Source organism: Lampetra fluviatilis, chromosome 38 (genome assembly GCF_964198595.1).
Source record: "Lampetra fluviatilis chromosome 38, kcLamFluv1.1, whole genome shotgun sequence".
NCBI lineage: Eukaryota > Metazoa > Chordata > Hyperoartia > Petromyzontiformes > Petromyzontidae > Lampetra > Lampetra fluviatilis.
The window spans coordinates 2,197,876-2,210,137 of record NC_136312.1 but is presented as its reverse complement, the minus strand read 5'-3'; the positions used below and the strand labels follow the sequence as shown (position 1 = coordinate 2,210,137).

Genomic DNA, 12,262 nt, shown 5'->3' with positions numbered 1-12,262 from the left:
CCATGTCCAACCGGAACCCCAATTCTCTCATCATATCATAAAGGCTCTCCCTGTGAGAGAGACAAAAGCAGAAACAAAACCAACACAGTGTCAGTGTCATCTCCTTAAATGCTGTGCTGATTCTGCTAACGACAATAATATTAATATTGTTCGTGCATGTTCACAACCAATATTTATAGTCGTAGTTCAGTGTGGGTTCAGGTCGTTGGTTTGCCGATAAACCAAATCAGTTGGCACAGTTACCCACTTGACAAATTGATTTCATTTGCCAGGTGGTAGAGGGTTATCCATGGGGAGAAGATAACATCTCCGCCTGGTAAGGTCGTGGGGTTTGATCCCGAACTTGACGCATGTACATTTGGAGTTTGCATGTTCTCCCTGTGGTCATGTGGATTATTCTGTAGGTCCTCTGGTTTTCCCCTCCACATTTCGAATCAACATGCATTCATAGTATTTGGCTGCTATACATTTCCACGTGATAAGTTACTTTGTTAAGCTATAATTTGTGGGCAGGTCGCTTACAAAAAATAACTAATAGGTCAGTGGACTTTCCCAGGAAACAAAAAAAAATTTTGTTTAGTTAATCAGTTGACCACGCTATTAGTGGGGGAGGGGGATATGGAACACGCGGTACATACTTCAAGAGCTCCAGGACAAGGCAGTGGTGTCCCCTGAAATCAAAGCTGTTTAGGACTTTGATGACGTTGTAATCTTCATTGCTGGCCTCACTGAAGTTCCAGAGCTATCTGGAGCTCCATCCTCTGCAATGTTTCTTCCTTCGAGCTGCGCAGAGGAAGTCCACAAATTAAAAACTTACACTTTCTTAAGAAATACCCAGAGGCAAATACTATTCATAATTAAATATGCTTTCACCAGGTGTGACGGCATTGTGAGCTAAAGTAGCGTTCTCGACTCTCATTGGTACCATACGGGGGGCAGGAGCTGACGTAGGGTGCCCAATAAGATATGAAGGTGAATAGCCATTCAAATCAGATTGGTCATTCGAGAAAACTAAATGCAAACGCGTGTTAAAACAACGCGTTTTCGCTATAACGTGGTTCTTCCACACTTTTTACACAATGCAGAATGTGCCCGTTGTAACACAAAACGCGACCATTACAACACGGACCACGCCCATTCTAACAAGATACTCATTATAACACGGAATAAGCCCATCATAACGTGGTTTGTGAGTAGTCGACAACAAAATACTTTTTTGAGCTGCACCGTTGAGCGGTATGATACAGTACTCGGAATGATAAAAGTAACATGACAGCATACCCTCAGTTATTGGTTTCATAATCTCACAGTGTATGCATACATTGTATCTCGCCAAACTTTATTGTTACATTATTTATGGAGAGATTATTTTCGCTCAATGCTTTTTCACTTAACTCGGAACTTTCCAGGAATGTATCTACAGCATTAAATGATGACTTACTGTAATGTGGAGGTAATCTTTTAGCAACGGGATGTTTTGGCCCATACCAGTTGACACTGTGTGTGTATGTATTTTAAGCTTTAGGGACGAAAATCCAGAGTACCCAGAAGGAACCGATGCAGAACAGGGGTAGAACGTACACACTCCACACACAATGGCGCCCGAGTCAGGAGCCGAACCAAGGCCCCCCCCTTCTCGCTGTGAAGCACGAGTATCACCACCGCATCGCCCGGCAATGGACTTAACAACAACGTCGGCCTCGTGATGGCACGTCTCTGAAGTCTTAACTCGACGGTGACACCAGTATCTTTACAGCTACCAGGGTGTTACTCTTGTGGTCAAGGCACTGGACCACCTGGCCTTGACCTCCTTCCTCAATCATCTTGAGCACCTTATAGCGGTAGTGGAGGTGATCATGTCGGAACTGCACAAAAGGTACAATCATTTAAACTGACTTGTTAAAATCACAACGTTTAAGAAGTGTGAATGTAATACAAAAAATTGCTGGAATTATGAAGTGTTATTTTACCATAATTTGGAATGCTCAGATGTCTGCTGGCTGAGTCACCCTTAAAAATTAACCCGTAAAAACAAAGTTTTTCACTATAAATCCTTTATATGTGTGGCGGCTAGAGTCCTCTCGTCCTCTGGCTTGAGATGGCTGCCACCTATGGGTCAGATGATTGCCTGCCACCATTAAGCAATTGGTAATTATATATTTAAAAAAATTCCTAAAAAGTGTAAAATTTTGGAATTTTTTTCACGAAAATTAATTGTCACGCACAACGAGTCTGCAAAATGTCAGCTCGATTGGATCACGGGAAGTTGGTAAAAAAACGACCGAAAGATTTGCACGGTCGTAAGCGCGCAAGCAAGCAAGTGAACTTAATACAAAGGATTTTAAAAAATCGCGACGAAGGGGGAATTCGAACCCACGCGTGCTGAGCACAATGGATTAGCAGTCCATCGCCTTAACCACTCGGCCACCTCGTCTCACGCACTCGCACACGCAAGCACATACAACCAGAACCAGGATGAAGACTTGCACGCACATACATACAAACAGACCCCCCCACACACACACACACAGTCATACCATTATTTTTTCCTAAAAAGTGTAACATTTTGGAATTTATTTTTCACGAAAATTAATTGTCACGCACAACGAGTCTGTGGAAAATTCAGTTCGATTGGATCACGGGAAGTGTGTTAAAAAACGACCGAAAGATTTGCACGGTCGTAAGCAAGCAAGCACGCAAGCAAGCAAGCGAACTTAATATAAAGGATTTAAAAAGAGCTTCTGAGCTCAACGGGCTTTACTCGGGAAATAAACTTCTGATTCAGATGTGTGCGGGTGAGTGCGTTGGTGAGTGGGCGAGTGGGTATGTGAGTGATTGAGTGGGTGAATGAGTGAGTGAGTCAGCAAGTGAGTGCGTGTGTGGGTGGGTGGGTGAGTAAGTGTGCAAGTGGGTGTAATTGTCGAATGCTTTGATACTGTCTGCTGGCTAAGATTCCCTTGAAAAAATGCTTCTTATCTAAAAGGATTAAACATTCTGATTTTGAAGCTCGTTGGTGTGTGCGTGTGTCATTGCCCTGGTTGGAAATTCAGGTGCAATAACAAGAAGCCACAAACCCCGCTACCTCTGGGCCCTGTGACCGCCCCCAAGACTAGTTTTGTAGTGAGCCTCACCAGAATGTAATTACGTTCGTCGTCATCATATCCATGCCTGTTGAATCCCTTGGGTTTGTTGTCGAGCGCAAAGTACCACACTTCTTGCATGGCTGCGAGCTCCAGCTTTTCGCGGTCGGTCAAGTGAGGGCCAAAGTGAGCCAGGATTTCTGCAGGCACGAGGAGAATAACAGCAACAGCTGTGTGAACCAAAATTTTGAGCGATTTATAGGGTAAATATTTCAGGATTGGGATGTTTTTGCCAATCCCAGCTATGTATGTTGAACTTCTTTTGCACCACATGTATCCAGTGGTGCTAATCAACAGTGTGGGGGAAGGTTAATAAACTAAACACGCAAATAGGTTCCACACATCTGTTAGAGCCTTTAACAGACTGCGAGACAAGAAGGCTCACATGATCGAGTCTCACCTTTCTGAAGAGATGCCACGACAACAAGGTAATACCAACCACATTTACCCTCACATCTGCTTCTGTCACTTCTCCCAACTCTAAACGGATCTTATTCAGAGCTAGCCTTTCTTTAATTTCAGAGAGGATAAGACTACTCCGGCTTGAACTTGATTATTTAGACAAATGTAACCGACAATCACACTTAACATTAACAGATCAAATGTCCGCATCTAATTGGAACCTTGTAGATAACATGATTGCTTCTTCTGCCACAATTATATCCTCCAAATGCAAGGTTAACCTTATTGCTAAATTCAATAACTTATCAAAAAAGAAACCAGATCCACACATTAAAAAGCTAGATGTTATCAAGACATTAATTACAGTAACAGCATAATCTCCGATAGCCTAAAATCGGTACTAGCTAGAGGGCTGAATTTTGCAGTCACCCCCAAACACATCCCAGTGGATGATATTGCCCAGGTAGATGTAGCCCTCAAAGGCTTGGGACACATCCCGACCAACGTGGCAAGATGTGAAATTGCCACCATCTTTAAAAAAGCTAAGAATCCCATTAATAACATCAGCAAGGACGAGCGCTCTGAACTCGCCAAATTGAAGAAGAGAGAGGACGTAGTCACCCTCAGCTGACAAGGGCAATGCTACTGTCATGGATAAAACCACATACAGCAACACAATCCAGGACCTTCTTAATGATGGCAATTACACCAAAATCAACAAAGATCCTACCAACCGCCTGGCTACAAAAATAATATTACCAATTCGACTTCTCTAATCGAACCATTCAAGCAGCTCTCCCTAAAACCTTCTGCTACTAGACCACCCAGTTTCTATGGTCTTCCAAAAATCCATAAAGAAGGTACTCCACTTCGGCCCATCGTTTCCACTATCAACTCACCTCCCTACAAACTGGCCCGATTTCTGTCTGAGACCTTGCTTCCATTCACGGGCAAGACTACCTCAGCAGTACATAACTCAGCTGACTTGATCTCTCTAATCAAGGGCATCTCACTGCCTCCAGATGATTTGCTTGTCAGCTTTGATATAGGCTCTCTGTTCACCAAGATTCCTGTACCTGACACCTTAGCAATAATTCAAGACTTGGTCCAACATGGACTGAATCCTGATGTACCAACTTTGGTTAGGCACTGCCTTACCAACACTTACTTCACCTGGAATGGTTCTTTCTACAAACAAAATGAAGGTATTCTTAGGTTTTTTCGGTAAAGTCACGTAGGTAAAAACATTTTAAAAAAAAATCACGACGTTTCGGAGGCAACACAAGCTTCCGTCTTCAGGTGGTACCGTCACAGCCATGACAGCTGTATCAAGTAAATGAGAGATTTCAGGAGTTACCATATAATGGTTGGAGAAGGAGGTGGGGCAAGGGCCGCATACTTATTATTAATATGGTAAGGTGAGGCTTGAGACTAAGAATAGACTGCATAACAAAGGCTGAGCCTTTGTTATGGAGAGGGTCCCCCCTTATCGTCCTTCTTTGTGGAAGAGATATGTAGATTACACTTTCGTCATTTGGCCACATGGCCTGCCAGCATTGAATTAATTTCTCAACCACATAAATTCCATATACCCATCCATCAAAGTCACCATGGAAGTGGAGAAGGATGGTAAGCTACCATTCCTAGATGTTCTGTTTGAGAAGAGGCCTGACGGCTCGTTGGGACACTATCCACAGGACAGCCACCCACACAGATTCCTATCTAAAACGTGATTTCCACCACCATCTGGCACATAAGGATTCCCTCATAATAACACTACACCATAGGGCCCACTGCATCTCCGACCAACATTACCTAGCCAGTGAACTGGAACACAATTACACCAAGCCCTCAAGATGAATGGGTACTTGGTCCGCATTATTCGCAAAGCTGTTTCTCCAAACATGGAGAATCAATTTCTTGAGAATCCAATCAAAACCATCACTTTACCATACATAGCGGGTGTACCAAAAACATTTCCAAAATCTTAAACAAACACAAGATCCAGGTCCGATTCAATACAGTACACAAAATCCGTGATCTAATCTCATCTGTGAATGAGGTAATTCCTGACATGCAATATCCTGGAGACTACAAACTGAGTTGTGCCTGTGGTAGCAGTTACACTGGGGAAATGAAACGACATGTATCGGAACGTGTTCGCGAACACAAGGCAGATCTGAAACATGGCAGAACAAATACCTCTGTCGTAGCTGATCATTGTTATAACGCTGTGAGCTCGCATGATATTGTTTTTCCGAGACCAAGGTACTCTGCAAACCTTCGGGCTACTATCAAAGGTTTGTTCATGAAGCCGTCCAGATATAAAAACAGACAAAACTTCAACCGAGAAGATGGATATGAATTGAAAAATCATTGGAAGGATGTTATCAACCAGGTAATGCCTTAACTTGTTGTTGTTTCCATCATTACCTGCCGGTGTACTGCTAACCCCGCCCACGTCCCCCCAGCCTCACGTCCTCTATCTGTTCTTCCACCACCTTCCCACTTCTAGCCCTGCCCACTTCCCCCCCCCCCTCAGCCTCATGTCCTCTTCCCCGAGCGCTCACGCCCCACCCCCTACCCCATAACCGCCCTCTCTCCCCCCTTGCCTCTTCCCTCCTCTCTTAACTATACAACCTCTTGCCACGGCAGCTCTCCCGCCGACTTCAGCATTTTCTTGCTGTGGTTGTCCCACCTGGGAAGAATACAGACTCACAGCATCAACAGACTCACTGCATCAATACGGGCTCACACCATAAACACGGACACACCATCAACGCGGACTCACACCATCAACATAGACTCACACCATCAACACTGACTCATAGCACCAATACTAACAATAACAAACAAACAACAAATTACGATTGAGATCCAAAGGAGTGCAAGGCTGCAGTAAAGGTGAAGAACCACTGGCTGATGCTGCCCCGATGTCGCTTATTCTTCTCTGCTGACCCCCCCCCCTCCCATAGACTGGAACTCTCTAACCCCGACTCCCGCAGCCATCTGTGCTATCGGCTCCCTGCCCTTGTTCAAGTGCCATGCTCACGACCTTCCCTTTTGTCGTCCTGCCCATGAGCGACTGCCTGCCGCTTTCAAAACGAATGCGCGCACTTCTTCTGTAGTGCGTCTCTCTGAGATGTGGGTCCCATTCAAATGATTAACAAATAGTAAACAGTGGCTGTAGTATGGATTTACTCATCGCTCCATAGTAATGTGGAATATTCGCCACGGCTCAGATCTGTAAGGAGGAGATAAGTGCCTGCCGTAGCTTGGGCAGAACACCTCATTCAATTCACCATCTATAATAGAGGTTGTTAGAGTTAGATCGCGTAAATATATAAATGCGTCGTTAATTCCGCCACCACCCGACACAGCCAATTAGTGAGGTTTGTCACGTAAACAAAACATGCCAATTAATTACTAGTCCAGCACACCGGTGTGTTGGAGTAGCCAAGCCACAACATTTATAATCTGAGTAAGACGTTTCGCCAGTAATTACAACCAGCTTCATCAGGCGACAGCCAGATTTGTGGAGAAGTCCACCTGTCTCGTTGTTCTAACGGTCCCGTCCGAGCACCGATGTGGAGGCCTAGAGGTGACGCTGACCTCAACACCCTCCCCTTGTCTCCCCCGCCCCACCCTCCAGTCGGCTCCTTCTGCGCGTGCACCAGCGCCAGCAACAGCACCTACTGGTGCATGCGCACCATGAACGAGACGCACAACACGCTGTTCTGCGAGTTTGTCACCGGCGTCGTCGAGTATTACGACCTCAACATTGACCGCTACCAGGTGAGCGTGGCTTTCCCCCCCCCCCTCACACACACAGAGAGGGAGCGCTCCATCTCACAGCGTGCAGCGCCACTCGTGCAGGGTCTCCACTCGAGAGAGCCCTCACGAGGCTATCTTCGCCTACTCTTCCTTGTGGCGAACATGCAAACATGAAACACGTTCTGATAATACGATGCATTGTATTTGAAACTGATTGGTCCGCACCAGAGACAGCTTTCTCTTTTGAGCCTCGTCTCAACTGTGTTAGACCAGAGGACGCCAAAAGGCGAACAGCACAAAAGCAATGCCACTATCAGGCCATTTATCGCTCGCGGTAGAGCTTGTTTTATATTCGCATGTTCAGCACAAGTACGTGTGGTTAATGCAGACAGTATTTCTGGAAAGATGATTCTGTTTGGTGTTTTAACATCTTAACACAACTGTTTTATTGCCAGAAAGGGTAATACCTATTGTTATATTTTGATACCGGCAAGAGAGGCCCCATATTTTAGTAAACTCAGTTGAAGTAGTCCATGGAGCACACCGACCACATCGTCTCCCCGTCTGCTCCCCCCCCTGGAACCGCCCCTCGCCCGACAGCTGACAAACACGGCACGCCGCTGCCGCAGCGCGACTTGAAGAGCTTCCAGGCGGAGCTCAAGGACCTGCGGGGCTGCCAAGGGCACAAGCAGTGCAACCCCGGGGTTACCCAGGGATCTCCTGCCCTTGGACAGGAGCCGCCCGCAGCCCAGAGGTCAGCACACGGACAGCGGCTCCCTCGCCAATAAAGGATGAAGAGATATGCCCTGAAGAAAGGCCACTGTCTGAATATGAGGTGGCAATGGTAAAGGTGCAGCCCTGCGGAAACCTTGCTTGTGTTTAGTTGCTGTCCCCCCCCCACACCTCCGATTAGCGTGGTTGGCTACATACGGTTACGAAATAAGTTAAACATGCACACATATATACCACACCTACTATGCAGGTCATGTTCGTACGTGGACCTTTCGTATGTTGAACTTATTTCGCACCGTACGTAACCTTACCGTGCCAATCGGGGTCGTCGTTGGCTACATACGGTGTGAAAGGAAGTTCAACATCCGTACATACATAGACTCGCTCATGCCACTGCTGGCAGGGAAGGGCCTCTACTACAGGGAGCTCTAGAGGGCCCCGACTTTATCTTCCACACTGGACAGGTGTCCTTGGAGAATGTGAGAGGAGCCACATTGTACCGCAGGACAAGAGAACCTGCCAGTCAACTCACTGCAATGTTCCCATTTGCACTGCCGAGTTCACAGAACTTGGCCATCGTCTCGACTGTTTGGCCAGTTCCTTCGTCAGAGTTCACAAGTGGGAGGGAACCAGAATGCCACAGATTCACGCACGTGAGACGATAACTCTCAATAATCCGCTCAGCCCGGGCCGGGTTCACAAATCCACTGGCTGGACTGACATGATCCTCGCCAGCTGACAATCTCGTCGTTTGTTTTAGAGTTTAATAAATGTACACAATAACTAAGCATTTCCCCTCCCCCCAATGCATAACACCACACCCTCAACCCATAGCACTCGTGTTGAATTGCACACGCATTTAAATTTTATAATACAATGTTCAGAATTTCCAACTGCAATTGACACTTGTTTTTCCCAGCAGGAACCATGGAATCTCGGAGGCAGAATGAACAAGGGTGAGAGGAAATTATTGTACTTAAATTAATCCTATTATAAAAAAATAACTATATTAAGAAACGTAAAATAAAAAAGGAGGATGATTCGTGCAGCTATTTCAGCTGTCACCGCACCACTCGTTGGTAGAGAAGCATTGCCAATTCACGCGGGGAAATGGGGAGGGGGGGTGATTCCGCACAAAAAACCGCGACCAATTTCGCTGCCAACCGTCCCGTGGAGGCAGAATAGGGGCAAGGGCTCTGCACGCCATCGTGCAGAGCCGTGTCTCTTACGCTGAGCGACGTGGCTTGGTAGTGGGAGCACTGGGAGGGTGCATGGCAGCCCGTTCTGCCCCAGGTGTCGTGCACGTTTCTTGCCGCTGCAGTCGCAAGAGTAGGTGATGGATCAGAATCAGAATCTTTATCTATCCTGGATAAATACGATGAGCTGTGAAGCTCTTTTTCACGGATGTGTGGAGTCGTTTCTCAGACGTCCAGCATATGAGCCACCTGCTGCTTTCAGAATGGCGGCGTGCAACAGGGTGTTGAGCGTGGCACGTGGCTAATAATGCTTCGACTACGAATAATAATGACGCTTTCACAATTTAAGATGAACAAGCACCTCATTGTTACACATTCCTACTGTCCGTTATATAAATCAAAGGGCAGTAGAGTGGCGCAGTGTCAACGCTTGTGCCTGAGAGCAAGAGGGCCCTGGGTTTGACTTCTATCTTGGGCATCTTACGGCTTTGTTCGTGCGTTCTCCCCCCCCCCCCCCTGCAGTGATATTCGCTGGGTTTTACAGTTTCCTCCCATCGCTAAAATCAAACTACAATGTGACTGGTGTTGGGCCGAAAATTCCAATCCTGAAAAATGGCCTCAAAATTATTCGATTGGGATGACACACCACACAGCAACATCGCCCCCTCCTGCAAAACCATGGCACGACCATCTTGCATAAAAGTCTTAATCAGTGCTTTATATATACACGGTGTCATTCACGCAAACTGCATGTCACAATACTGCAAAAATCCGCAACTAACGAAGGTTAAAAGATTAGTAATAGGTGTTTACCTTTTTAACTGGTACAAAATCTGACACCTTTATACAAGGCATCATGTTTGCAATAACCTCAACACAAGAAGTCAAAATGCAAACAAAAATAAACAACTCTGATGATGATGATAATGATATGCACCTATTCGCTGCCACTGGTAAAGGAGGTCTCATAGGTTAAAACATTGTTTGAGTTGGTTTTCTGCCAATTACTGAGGAGCATTTACACACGTGGCAGGAGACCAGAGCACCTGGAGAAAACCCACGCGTGCACGTGAACACAGTGAGGTGTCACTCCGTAGCCTCACCTCATGGCTTGGCTTCGCGATCGAAGATCTAGGAAGGACATCCACGTCTTCTGCAGGCACGCTGGTGGCTGAAGAGGCCTATGCGGGACAAGCAGGTCCTGCCACAACAGCTGCAAGTATAGGTCTCATCTGGGATGGGTGCTGAGGGATCATGGTTCTTCCTCCTTCTCCTTTTGTCCTCCATACGGGCCCTGCGGGTATCTTCGAAGAAGGAGGTGGCCTGGTGGACTGTGCCGCCAGGAGTTGCGATCAGCTGCTTGTGTTGCCCACTGACGGTGATCGATGCAGCAAGCAGTGAGGGACTTCTTCAGGGAGTCTTTGTATCGCTTTCGTGGTGCCCCTATGTCGCGATGGCCAGAGGACAGTTCCCCATACAGCACAATCTTAGGTAAGCGGTGGTTCTCCATCCTGGCGATGTGCCCTGCCCAACGATGCTGTGTCTTGAGGACCATGGACTCGATGCTGATGACCTTCGCTGACTTGAGGACTTCAGTGTTGGCGATGAAGTCACTCCAGTGAATATTGAAGATTGTGCAGAGGCAGCGCTGATGGAAACGCTCGAGGAGAATCAGGTGACAACGGTACGTGACCCAGGTCTCGGCGCCATACAGGAGAGTGGTCAGCACAACACCTTTGTAGACGTTGACCTTTGTGGCTCTTTTAAGGTTTCTGTTGTTCCAGACACGTTTGTATAGTCTGCCAAATGCACTGTTTGCCTTGGCCAGCCTGTTGTCGACTTCGTTGTCGATCTTGGCGTCAGACGAGATCACGCACCCCAAGTAGCTGAACTGGTGGACAGCTTTCAGTTCTGTTTGTTCAATGAAGATGCTTGGTGGATGGTGCTCCTCATGGGGTGCGGACTGATGAAGAACTTCAGTCTTCCTCAGGCTGACTTCAAGGCCGAAGATCTGAGCTGTTTTCGCGAAACAGGACGTAATTCGCTGCATAGCTGCCTCTGTGTGAGCAAGGAGGGCGGCATCGTCAGCAAAAAGCAGCTCCCTGATCAGTTGCTCCATGGTCTTTGTGTGGGCCTGCAAACGCCTCTGGTTGAACACGCTCCCGTCGAGACGAAAACGTATGTATACGCCATCAGCGTCGTCGAGGTCCTCTGTGACCTGCTGGAGCATCATGCTGAACAAAATGGTGAACAGCGTGGGAGCAAGAACACAGCCCTGTTTCACGCCGTTTGCAATAGGGCAGGGCTGCGAGAGATTGTTGCTATGTCTGACTTGTCCAAGCTGGTCTTCATGAAGCTGGACGATCATGGTGAGGAACTTCGGTGGGCAGCCTAGCTTGTCCAGGATTTTCCAAAGTCCCTGCCTGCTCACGGTGTCAAACGCTTTTGTCAGGTCCACAAAGGTGACGTACAGCGCTTTGTTTTGCTCCCGGCACTTTTCCTGAATCTGCCTCAGGACAAACACCATGTCTGTGGTTCCCCGGTTGGCTCTAAAGCCACACTGGGTCTCTGGGAGGTGATCTTCAGCTATTGCGGGTACCAGCCTATTCAGCAGTACTCTTGCGAGGATTTTGCCGGCGACGGACAGAAGTGTTATGCCACGATAATTGGAACAGTTTGATTTCTCCCCTTTGTTCTTGTACAGGGTGATGATGACTGCATCTTTGAGATCTTGAGGGAGTTTACCCTGCTCCCAGCAGCAGACGAAGAATTCATGGAGTTTGGTGTGCAGTGCTGGGCCTCCGTTCTTCCATACTTCAGGAGGGATGCCATCAACTCCTGCAGCTTTACCACTCTTCAGCTGTTTAATGGCTTCCTCAGTCTCTTGTAATGTTGGTGCCACATCCAGTTCGGTTTTCACTGGTTGTTGTGGGATGCGGTCAATCGCTGGTTCTTGGACTGAGCGGCTAGCATTGAAGAGCGTGTAGAAGTGCTCAGACCAGCGGTTCAGGATTGAGT

At 47.1% G+C, this 12,262-nt stretch overlaps 1 non-coding gene across 1 annotated transcript; it reads right to left on the bottom strand.

Annotated features, from left to right (window-relative positions):
• Positions 1-2,352: 2,352 nt before the first annotated feature.
• TRNAS-GCU (transfer RNA serine (anticodon GCU)) lies at positions 2,353-2,434 on the bottom strand. Its single transcript has one exon. It is a non-coding gene; the product is annotated as a tRNA-Ser (tRNA).
• Between the last annotated feature and the right edge of the window lie 9,828 nt (positions 2,435-12,262).